Source organism: Rhinichthys klamathensis, unplaced genomic scaffold, assembly GCF_029890125.1.
Source record: "Rhinichthys klamathensis goyatoka isolate OS25496 unplaced genomic scaffold, OSU_Roscu_1.1 h1tg000208l_1, whole genome shotgun sequence".
Classification (NCBI taxonomy): Eukaryota; Metazoa; Chordata; class Actinopteri; order Cypriniformes; family Leuciscidae; genus Rhinichthys; species Rhinichthys klamathensis.
Window position 1 is genome coordinate 500,514 of NW_026606733.1, and position 12,503 is coordinate 513,016.

Here is a 12,503-nt window from a genome sequence, read left to right on the forward strand (position 1 = left end):
CAAGTGAGTTCAAGTTGTTTCGTGGCATCCAGGGTTCGATGAAGAACCTTTAACATCCATGGGAACTTTTTATTGCATTTATAGTGGAAAGGGTTTCATAGATCGTTGAAATGCTATATATATATATATATAATATATATATATAAAACAAATATTACCATATTTTATCAATCAATACTCGTCCAATTAATAGAGTTTGCCTTTAAATATGCAAATAAGAACTTTAATTAACCTGGAAAATCTCTGCAGATTTTACAATGACTTCCAGAGGACTTTCTAAAGGTAATTCTTGAAGTTCATCTAGCACATATCACAACGTCTCTGGTGCCTCTTCTTCACTTAAACAACATTTTTTACAGTGTTTTGTCATATCTGAATCTCTAAAAGCGAGAAGGTTTGATACTGATCCTAAACCAGTTTTCAGCCAGGAGGCCAGGGCCCCGGGGCCTCAACAAACTTAAGGGGGCCTTACAATGACTTAAAATATTGTTGTGGAAAATTGGGGGCACTGAAGTCAAAAGGTTGAGATCCACTGTCCAAAATGAAATCGTTCAAGCGGCATGCAGTTGTAACGTTAATATATTATAATATAATAATAATATAATACATTACTTTGCATATTAAAGCATGAACAGTGTAAATATGTGGAACAAGATGAAAAAAGATTTGGTTAAGGGTTAACAATTCCTTATTAATAATGCCACAATAATCTAATTAGGTACCCCCACAAATGGGAATAATAACAACCTTTTAATCAACCCCACCTCCACACACACACACACACACACACCTCCTTGATGTATGTGTGTGCCTGACAGCATCTGACTGGTTGCTGCTCAGTCCACCGCTTGGTGGAGACTGGTGAGAAGTATAGACACTCTGGCTCAGAGCGGGATAAACACGGGACGAAGGTGGAAAAAATACGAACTCTCCATCACGCTTTAGACTCGAATTAATCACCGTGTGCTCATTCGGACCGGGAGATTTGTAGCTGCCGCAGTGGCTTGTTCCAGCAGCGGGCATTTGCTGCTTGATACCCGGACGCGTCCGCAGTGCTGGATTTTGCAGTTCTGAAGTAAATTAGATCTACAGACCAACACTCTCTCATCATAAAACCTTGACTGGTGGCTTGTCATCTTAAAAGGTAAGGCTTCAAATTGCATTAAATAAATAAGAGGCGATTAAGATTCTCTTTAGTCTAGTCAACTCTGTCAATATCGCAGTGGTCTTTTGTATTGATATTCACTCATCGATTCCACATCTGTTTCATTGGATTCTGCGCACCGGTCATAGGTAGCTCGCGAGGGGCTGTTTTTCCCTGTTCTGTGCGAAACATTTCTGCTATACCTGTACCAAGGCCGTCTTATAGGCTATGGAAGGGCACGAGGAAATTAGTATTCAGAGTTGGGCTACTCCTTTGCGACTGCTTCCGATGAGACCTTCGAGCCTATCGATACAGTGCTGTTTCATGCGATACAAATTAGATTTTAAGCAAGCGACAAATGTAAGACACAAAATAAAACGAGCGGAATGGGGGAAAAAAGTAAAAGATGTCATTCAAGGGGCCGTTCAGACAGTTCGCGTTCTTGCGTTCAAAAACAGCAAGACGGAGTGCAACGTAGCCTAATGGAATGGATCGCAGGTGTTTTGAAGTTTAACTGTTTTTAACTTGACAACGCCGTCTTAAAACGCAACGCTCATGGCGCATGGCATGTGAGACGCGACGTAACGGCCAAAGATTGGTCTGACGCATGTGTGCACCTTGTTGCGAATTATGGGTTTGGGGGTTCTAATCAAGGCTTTTACCTCCCTTCCCAGGACTGTCAATCAAAACAAATAGTTGAGGGGTTTCACATAATAGCCTACATTAACTAGTTTAATTGTAGACTATATATTACCTACGTAAGAACATTTTCAACAACGTTATCAAACTACTTTTTGAATAGCAAAATTGTTGCATTTTCACTTGACGAAAAGTCTTGCGAACAGAAATTGCGTTCGCCCTTGGCTGTAGGCTACCCATAGCAACAGCACGCCGTTCCGTTAGAGTCAATAAGCTATTTGACGTAGCCTATACATCGGCAAAATTTAGGCTACTGTAGGCTAATTATCTATCACTTTACTTCAAGAGTAACATCACATGATCAGTATATCACACCGACCGTTTAAACGTAAAAAAAAAAAGCTACGTCAGTCACCTCAAAACATTGAACCCCACTAATTATACATTATATTAGAATCGTTCTTCGTCAATACGATTGTATAATTCGCACACTACCGCAGACGGAACGCAAGAACTCACATGTGAACGTTCTTTAAGAACGCAATGGAGTAAGCTCTCAGAAGAGGGAAATCAATACACAGCAAAGCTTTTCAGAACGCTGGACAGAGCTCGGTGTGAGTCTGCCTCGTGATTCTGCTACTGAATGGAACTGGCTTAGATCCTACTTGCCAATGGCATCACACTTTTTTAAAAGAAAAATAATGATGTGACAAAAAAAAAAGAAGAGATTTTATAGCTGACCTGGAGTTTTGAAGGAAGGTAAGTTATCTTACAATCTTAAAACTGCCATGAAATGAAATTAGCTTTGGGTATTTATGTAAAAATATGTTTTGAATTGAGACCTTGCAAAGGCTCTTTGTTTGTTTTGTGATTAAATTTCCTCTTGCAAAGTCATGGAGACTCAGTTGACCATAAAAAGTTAACCCTATTTAGCCTAATTCTGAGGGACTCAAGATCTAGCTATTAATTTTAATGAGCTATACATGTTGGGTTTGTTAGCCATAGATGAATGAACAAATATAGATTCCTAACATCCAGATCACAGCGTTTGCAAATGTCCACTTGTCCAGTTCATGATTTCATGCTGCTCACAAACAAAGATTTTGTTGTCTATGCAAAAAAAGTTTAGCATTCTGTGACATATATATGAGCTATACACTTGTGTGCATTCCTGGATATTACCTTTACTTATTTTGGCAAATTGTTCACATTTCTGATTTGTCCAATAGCAGACAGCAATATCCAGCATGTTCCAAATATTCCATCAATCCAATTCATTTTAATAAATCAATATACTGGATGGGATGAAATGTGATGCCCTGATGTATTGCATAAATGTGGGAACCTCACAGAGATCAAAGACTCTCTCTCCCTCATGCACTTTATACCACTTTTCTTGCCCATTCTCATCAAATTCAGAAGGCTGCCCTACTTGCATTCATGAGTGATGATTTTCGGGAGAAGGGCTAAAACTGGTAGCCTGAGTGTCTGACAATACGAGTTCTCTTTGATGGTCAGAAGACCAGCTAAATGGAAGGCTTATTCAGTTTAGCTCTCAGACAGTTTGAACTTGCAGCATAGGTGACTAGGTGTGTTTGTATGCCATCGTGGTCTAAAGCAGAGATCTATTTTGACTTGGTGAAAGTAACACATTTTCTAACTCAAAAATGAAAATCATCATTTACCCTCCCTCAAGTCGTTATAACTCATTTGCGTTTCTTTCTTCTGTGGAACACAAAATAAGATATTTTGAAGAAGGCTGGGTTTTCAATGCATTTCATTAACTTTCTAAAAGTTCAGTCAGATCGATTGACGAGTTTATATCCGATTGTGCCATCAATATTTATGTGGATGCATTGCAAACATAAATATCTGTAACACTTTACAAATAGGTCTCATTTGTTAACATTAGTTAATGCGTTAGATAACATTAACTAACAATGTTAGTTTACATTGTATTAACAATTGGTAACAAATACAACTTTGGATTTTAAAAATGTAGGCTATAAGTACAGGTTAAAATCACCATAAACTAAGATTAATAAATGCTGTAGAAGTATTGTTCATTGTTAGTTTGTGTTAACTAGTATAATTAACTAATGTTAACAAATGAAACCTTATTGTAAAGTGTTACCAAAATATCTTCTCAGAGGGTCAGTAAATGGTGGAATTTTCATTTCCAGGTTAACTGTCCCTTTAAGAAAGAATTTGGAGATGAGTCAGTTGTAATTTGTATGTTTTTGGAATTGTTAAAATGGATGAAAATGGACGTGGAATTTCCAGCCTTCACACTGGCCAGTGAAATCCCCCTTCTCATAACATTAAACATAAAATGTATTCTTCTTAACAGTGCCTGTGTCACATCACGCAGCATTTTTGAGTTCACCGTGGACAGAAAAATTGCCTGTCACTGGAAACTTGTCGCATCACGCCTATTTAGGACACGTGTCAGGTGGAGTATCATATTCATTACGCATATTCATATCAACATATTCAGTCTCAACAGTGCCACCTGCAGCATCATTAAACTCTCATCCTCTCTAAATGTTATTACAGCCTTTAGAAAGGCAAGGGCGTGCTGTCGAAGATGTAGCGTTGCTATGGTTTCCTTGACTTTGATCGGCATCGCGGTGTGTGACACTGGACACGCGCTCATTACCGGCTCCGCGCATCAAACGGCACCTTGCATCTCGCTTGGCTCCGAGCTCATAAAAGAGTGTATTCCCCAGCTCGCTGCTGAGCTTGTTAGAGTCACATTCAGATTGTGATGACAGACGCGCTATGTAATCAAGAAGTTATTGCTCAGCGTCAGCGTGGCCCTCACTTATCATACACACTGATAACAGAAATCAAACCTCTCGCGTCAATCTACAGGCAATTGGGCATTGACTCAGCCTATCACACTTTCAAGGATATGAACAGCTGGGGGTGTATTCATTGTACATCCCCTTATGTCTCACTATGTATTGGGTCAATATCTCCTGACATTTACTTGGATTAATGCGCAACAAATCAACACAGAATGGAGGTCAACCACACTCACGCCACAGACGAGGACGCAATCTTGGGGAACACGATTAATAATGTGTCCACCTTCTGACCTACTTACATAGTTATGAATATTTTAGACATTTTTATGCATGCAAATTGACTGTAAGTGAAAAAGAAACTGTGTTATAATTTAACAGAGACTTGTTAAGTACCCTTTGCATGTCAAAGAGAAATTATGTGCATGGCTTTCAAAAAAAAAGATCAGATTTTTAAAACAGAACGGCTTTGTTACGTAAGATCCTGCTCAAACAGGAGAAATAAACGGGTACAAAAAAAATCCTTTTTACGATTAGAGGAATAATTTTAGCCAAACAGCCGATATATACGGCGCTAAAGAGGCAATGATGTAGAAGTAGGCGTTGATCTTCTACAGAGACGGCCTTTCGTCGCACTATTACACCATAATGTGACAAAAACCAAAACGAGTCGTTTGTGCAGCTTGGTTTCAATAAAAGCTGTTTTTGGACTAACAATGAAGTTTTGAGTTCTGAAACCTACAGGATTTTTTTTATAGTACAATGACCTCTTATATGTCAAATGACCCCTTTAATGTGAAATTAACTGTGCCAAGTTGAAAGTTAGGGTGTATTCACACCAGGAAAGTCCGATAGTTCACTTGCTTTGGTCCGGACCAAATAACATTTTTTTTTTTTTTTGGTACGGTTCGCTTTCACACTGCCCTTTTTGCAAGTGAACCAAAATTTGTAAACAAAACCACACGTGTGCTAAGGTCGTCCATTCATTGGACAAGGATTCTCAAGTAGGGAAATCAGGAAGTGCAAAAAAAGGCTTAAAGGCAGCATCATCCTTGTATTGTAACTATCGTTACATTATATGAACTGCAAATGCTCTTTTTTTTGCATATGCGCGATTAGACTAAAGAGAACGCTCTGTATGTGAATGTCCTGATGCACACACTCATTCATTTATTCCATTCCAATGATGCACACACGACAGATGTAATGTAGTAGGCTACAACAGATCACTTTCCCATAACGCAACTCCAACTACGGAAGCCTGTTAACTCAAAGGCGCAGTGCTTTCTTGCAATTGGGTCGGTTCATGTTCACATCGTAAACGAACCGTACCAGAGTTCGTTTGGAACCGTACCGAGACCACCTCTTCAGCTGGGTCTCGGTTCGGTTGTTTGGTCCGCACCCGAGTTCGATTGCTGTATTCACACCTGCCCAAAAAGTCCGCACCAAGGGGGGAAACGAACTAGAGTTCCATTCAATCGAACCAAACAAGGCAGGTGTGAATACACCCTTAGTCAAGAGAACTGTGTGAACAGAGTTTTTTTTAAAGCAACCAAAGTATTGAGAAATATGTCCTAGTGATTGTAAAAAACAGTATCAAAGCGATGATAAACGAACCACAGTTTAGCCCACAAAGACTGCTGTTGTGCTCACTGTGTGAAGAGTATTGAAAAAGTGAATTAAGTATTAAGAAATTGGTTCTAGCGATTGTTAGAAACTGTTATAGTCTGTTGAATTACTGTTGAATGTAAGCATGCTTTTTGCCAGCATGATGTAGCTCCAGTATCAGTAGGAGCAAACTGTCTAAGCTCAAACAAATGGTGTAGTTTTGAAAAGTCACAGCATACATTATAAGTCATCTTATACCGCTCCATTCTCTCTATTGCTGCTTATAATGTTTGATCCTCTGCAGGACTGCTCCATTGATGTGTTCTACTAGGACCATGTGGTTCATGTCAGCTGTGAAGTCAATGATGAAGTATGATCTCATTAAGGTTGTCACGGTATTGGATGCAGTCCGTTCTCTTCCTTCACCTTGAGGTCCTAATTCACACGCTAACAATGATGTGTCTCCACCGCTCTCGGTGAGGGTCTTTTGAAAGTCATAACGGATAACATACAGAGAAGATGGAGAGTCAGATAGTCATCCATTAATCAGACAAACCTGTCAGTCGGACCCCCAAGGTTTCGCATGAGCTAGTGGAAATCCACATGCGCTCAGCTCAGATGTCAAGAAGACTCTTTTACCGAGTTCTCCTTTAATGATGAAAGTGTGTGTACGTGTCAAGGCCGGAGCAGGATCTTTTGGCGTTTCCTCTCTTTGTTCTTACTTCCGCACGTCTTAAGCCTGTTTTTTGTTCCGCACCAGTTCTTTAACCCAGGAGATCTGCCACCGAGCGTCTAATTGAGGATCTTTCGCCGCAGTCTTGGCCAATTAAAAGTAGTGCAGTTAGCGCCGAGTGCAGAAAAGCAGTGGGGCAAATCTGCGTGAGATGAATGGCTCTTATTCTTAATCCTGTCATTAGTGGAGATCTATTCTTCGCCTTTGGGGTTTTTAATAACCTAAGGCATAGAAGCTCTTCGCCCAGCCTACCAGCATCTACCACACATCCCCTCGAGCGCATCCACAATGCTGCCGCTCCACTTGTTTTTAACCTCCGGAAATTCTGTCATGAATTTAATTAAAGACACTGTTATAGAATTAAAGTGTTGCCAATGGCCTGCCCACTTCAGTGCTTCAGTCTCGCATGATTAGAACTTTGCAATTGCCGTGTTTCTCAGGGTTAGAGGACTAGAATAGCCTTGTTTATTTTAGCCTGGTAATTGTCATTAAAGGGACAGTTCGCCCCCCAAAAATATTTAAACTCTGTCATTATGTACTCGCCCTCATATCGTTCCGAACATGTATGATATTTTGAAAAAGTTTTTTTTTTATTTTTTATCCATGCAATAAATGTCCAGGGTTGTTTGGAATCTAACATTCATCAAAATATCTTCCTTCGTGTTTCACAGAAGAAAGAAAGTTATTTTTGGAATGACATGAGGGTGAGTAAAGGCCCGTTCACTCCAAGAGCGATAATGCAAACTATATTAGTCCACATCAACAAACGATAACATTCTATTTATAATAAGCAGTTGTGACGTCTGTCCCTTTATCATTCATCCGCTGGAAAAGTATAGTTTAGAAAGTGATTCCAACATTATTGTTTGTTATAAGTGTGGACTTTCCTATTCTCATAGAGTGATTATTAGTCTCTTAAAAGACTTTGTGAATGGCCCTTAAATGATGACAATTCACTTTTTTGGTGAACTATCCCTTGAGCTTTATAGTTAAAGTGAATGGTATATGGAATTTGCGCTTCTTTGGCCTGTCATAATTATTGATTAATTATCTGATCGTGATTATTAAATATAATCACAGTTATTTGACACAGCCGCAATAATTGTGCAGTTTAAATTGAAATTAAATCACATTTTGCCATCCATTTCGCATAGCCAGAATATTGTAGATATAGCATAGCGACACCATGGCTAAGACCAGAAAATTAAAGATCTTCTGTAGATGTAACTGTAAGAATGCTTGAGACTTAATTTGACCAGTCAGTCATTACACAGCAGCTTTACTGCAACTCTTAAGAGATTATAAGAGGAAAAGAACCCAGTTGTGTGGACCAGCTTAGAAAATTGGATACACCTGAATGCTTTACGTCTCAAGAGAAGTCAAGTCTGGCCATCTTCCTTGACTTCTCTGACTTTGTGCAGCTTCTCTAACTAAGGCTTCTTTGAGAAGCAGTTTTCTAACTTAAAATAGCTCATAGCTTAAATGTTTGGGTTGTCTTGCACATTTAACAAAGGGGTGAACATAGGAGTTTCAATCAAGGTGTTTTATGAGTTGAAGTATAAGTTATAGCCAAAGATTAGCAGGTTGCAAGTTTGCTGAGGTGAACATTTGAAAGAAAGGCTGCAGTGTTGCTTTTGGCACAAGCTGGGATGTTCTCAGACCAGCTGTCCCTGCCACCAATCTATAGCTGCAGTCATTATAAAAGAAAATTATGAAACCTGGAGACAGATCAGCAGGAAGTTGCAATATCTGCCACGACTCGCACATTAACACCATGGCCTGTTAAGCACAGATAAGACAGAAGCACTCAGCAAACTTCCCCCAGTAGCGCTCCGCCATCAGTGTTTTGTTTCCCTTGAACACTTCAATTTAGTAGAGTAAAGATGGGGCTGTGAGTGCTGAGATTATATCACACAAAAAGCACACAAACTAGGACTGTGACTAATAGCAATTTTCACATTGGCATGTATGGGAGACCAGCATCAAATGTGTACTCTAATTGGACGAAAGTTTACTTTTTCTCGTTCTCATGGCAGAGGTCTGCGAGCCTGAGGGCTGTTTATATGATGTCCGGGAAGTTGAGAGAAATTGTTAAAAAATATCTAATTTAAAACATGTTATGTATTCATGTTGGTTTGATACATCTAAAAATAAATTAAATATAAAATATAGAAATATAAAATAAAAATAAAACATTGTCAACAACAACAAAATAATACTAAAACATGTAATATAAACATAAAAAAGGTAAAAAAAATATTTACTTAACCATTACTTTCAAAAATGTTTTCAAGTATATTCATTAGGGTCAAAATGTTGTTACAAATATCATGAATTTTTGATTGATAAATGTTTTCTTGGCATTACTGCATTTGACTAGCCTGGATGCCAGCCCGAACCCCGCCCACAACATGTTTTGTTCGGGAAGTTCGGTCAGGCGGGCTTTATACGATGATTGACAGATGATCTGCAGTTACGTAATCATCACGTCATTGAAGAGCGCTTGGGTTGAATTCGTTTACAGCAAAGATAACTGCCGCTGGAGAATTGAGATTTCACGAGTTTACACTTACAAGTAAGTCAGATAGAAGAAATGCCTATATTATATTACTTGTAAACTGCGAACTCGTGAAATATGACGTGCTGTCTGAGGAGAGGGCTCCGTGATCGGCATTCGGCCCGAACCCAGAGTAACGTTACTCCCCCGTATTCTAAATAACAGAAAGTGAGCAGTCGGGGTGGTGGACGAGAGATGCTGAAAAACTGTCAAGGAGTGTTAGGTGAGTTGACTGAGTGATTATGCTTCCTCTCAGGCTGATAGGGTAACGTTAGACATGGTATTGTTTGATGACAAGTTGATTAGAATGATTATTTGAACGTGCTCCTCCCGAACTTTGTTTATGAAACATCATGTGTAGTGTAGATTATGCCATCGCGTCTGTTATAGAAGATATCGACAGCGCATTGCTATTAAAAGAGGAACAGAGAACCGCGATAAAGGCATTTGTCGGTCGGAAAGATGAATGAAGAACATGCGTCATTTACTCCGTTGCTCTGATTGGTTGTAGGTCTATCCAATTGAATGGAGAGGCATTTTCTTTCCTGGTATGGTTGAAACACGCCCCATAATCACAGCCCAATGGATCAATTTCAGACTCATGTTCTTTCTAGAATATGAGTATGACGAAGTCAGGCTAGCATTTGACCAGATTCAGTCTGAACCTATAAACCTATAAAGATTATGAATTTATATATTTAAAATATTATTAAAACCTTTTCTCCCCAGATTTAAAGCCTTTTAAAAATAATTACCATTATACAGTAACAATCTCCGGACAGTTTTTACTCTAAGCCTCACAAATATTATCAAAAATGTATTATAATTTAGAAACTAAAAACATTCATTATTTAAATTCAAGTCATTGTCTGTATTGGATTTTTAGAATATTTAGTCCGAAAAAAGTGTTGTCATTGACACATTACACACATATATAACTTTTTGTCTTTTTTTGTTGTTGCCCTAAACAATAGTACACTGTCATATCTTTTATGATTTTTTCTCAGCCTTTGATTACTTTTTTGAAAGGGCTTTATTTGAAGCAAATGAAAATCTGAATATCTTTATGATTTCATTTACCTCATGAAAATGAACCTTCAGGGACCTCGTTTATTTACTTTTCTCTTTACTTTTTGTTGTTGTTGGTATGTGTCACAGCATGAGGTCGAGGGAAGGTGTGCTTTAGCCTCCGGCGCTGGCTAATTAAAAAATACGTGTGGTAATGATTCATCATGCTCAGAGAGCGTAGTCTCTTGAGTCTCATTTCTCTCCGATGTCTTATTCAGCCAAATGACAGCAGGATTCATTCTGAATATTAATAACCAATAGGAAAATAAGTGATGTCATGTATTAAGTGAACATGTTTGGATGAGAAAACTCTGACATCAATAGAAAAGATAGTAGGCCTATTCAGATCCTTCAGAACAAATTGTTCCATTTTACTGAATTAAAAACTAAATTTCAACAAGTATGATATTTTTTAAAAGATCTGAAACTCAAATTAAAATAAATAAAAAATAATGTTATAACTTAAAATGATTTGTTTTATGCTAAAATTGTGATTCCCCACTGTAGTATGGAGCCTAAAATTTGAAAAGTGAACAAAAAAGGGACAACATTCTCTAGCAATTCTCTAAACATAATTAGGCTAGTATGGTGGCAAATCAATGCCTAAAAGAACCGAGCACACAACTGATGCTGGCGCGCGCTGTAAATGACTTCCACGAGAGGATAACAGATCTACACACGGAAACAGGAACTCGCGAGCTCATTCAAACCCTGTGCACGCGCATGACATCTCCTCTGCACGAGAGGAGGGAGTCTTTCTAGTGACGCATGACGCATTTCCATTGTTATTAGGATTGTAAATGTATCAAATGTTTTAGAATTTTCTTATGATCATGCGCATGCGCGTGGGCTTGTATTGCGTTGAGATGCGCAGGGTTTGAATGAGCTTGTGAGTTCCCGTTTCCTCACGTGTAGATCTGTTAACCTCTCGCGGAAGTCCTTTACCGCGCGCTCGGTTCTTTTAGGCATTGATTTGCCGCCATACTACCACGTTTTTGGGAAACAACCTGCAAAATCACTGGTGGTTTTCAGCCTCTGAGTGAGTTCACGCTACGTCAGAACGTAGGCTCACTATTGGCTGACGCTGGTCATAAGTGTGATGCTGGCCAATAGTGAGCCTACGTTCTGACTTAGCGTGAACTAACTCAGAGGCCCACATAGAAGAAAACGAATAGTTGAATAAAGTTTTTTTTTTTTTTTTTTTTTTTCACAAAAAGTCTTCTTGTCGCTTGATAAACTTAAGGTTGAGCCATTTTAGTCACTTGGACTATTTTAACGATGTTTTTACTAACTTTCTGGGCCGCCAGGTTTCAATTACAATAGAAGCCTATAGAGGAGTGAGACAGCTCTCAGATTTAATCAAAAATATCTTAATTTGTGTTCCGAAGATGAACGAAAGTCTTATGGGGTTGGAACAATATGAGAGTGCATGAGTAATTACTAACAGAATTTTCTTTTTTGGGTGAACTATCGCTTTAAGTGCGACAGTTTAAGTCACAAATTCGAATCTTGCTGACAACTAACAACTTTGTGTAAAATGAACATTAGAATTGCATCTGGTTGCAGCTGTGGCACAGAATCCATTGCTCACGACATACATACGATATAAAGCACAGCTCAGGGAGACCCGGTCTGGCATGGGACATGTCCTGATCCCATTCTCTCTCGCTCTCTTCCTCCCTCCACCTTCCTGTCAGCTCTCCACTGACCTATATAACAAAAATGCATTTTTGAAACTCTGTTTGGATCTAAAGAACAGTTGTGGAAATGAAGATATTTTTAAAAAGTGATAATATTAAAGGGTACAAAACTACATCCAAGTCTTTGGATGTCCAGTTGAGGACTATTAGTTCAATTAACAGGAAGCATTAAACTACATTAAACCACCAGAACAAGACTTAACAGTCACTTTGAAAGAGCTACAAAGTTCAGTAACTTGAGAACAAA

At 38.8% G+C, this 12,503-nt stretch overlaps 1 protein-coding gene across 1 annotated transcript in view; it reads left to right on the top strand.

The window, feature by feature from the left end:
* Positions 1 to 820: 820 nt before the first annotated feature.
* The window catches only part of elfn1b (extracellular leucine-rich repeat and fibronectin type III domain containing 1b), a 105,021-nt gene continuing 93,338 nt past the window's right edge, over positions 821 to 12,503 (top strand). Inside the window, exon 1 of the mRNA XM_056263567.1 lies at positions 821 to 1,144. The gene's annotated coding sequence lies outside the window, so the exon portion shown is untranslated. The remainder of the gene's footprint in view (positions 1,145 to 12,503) is intronic.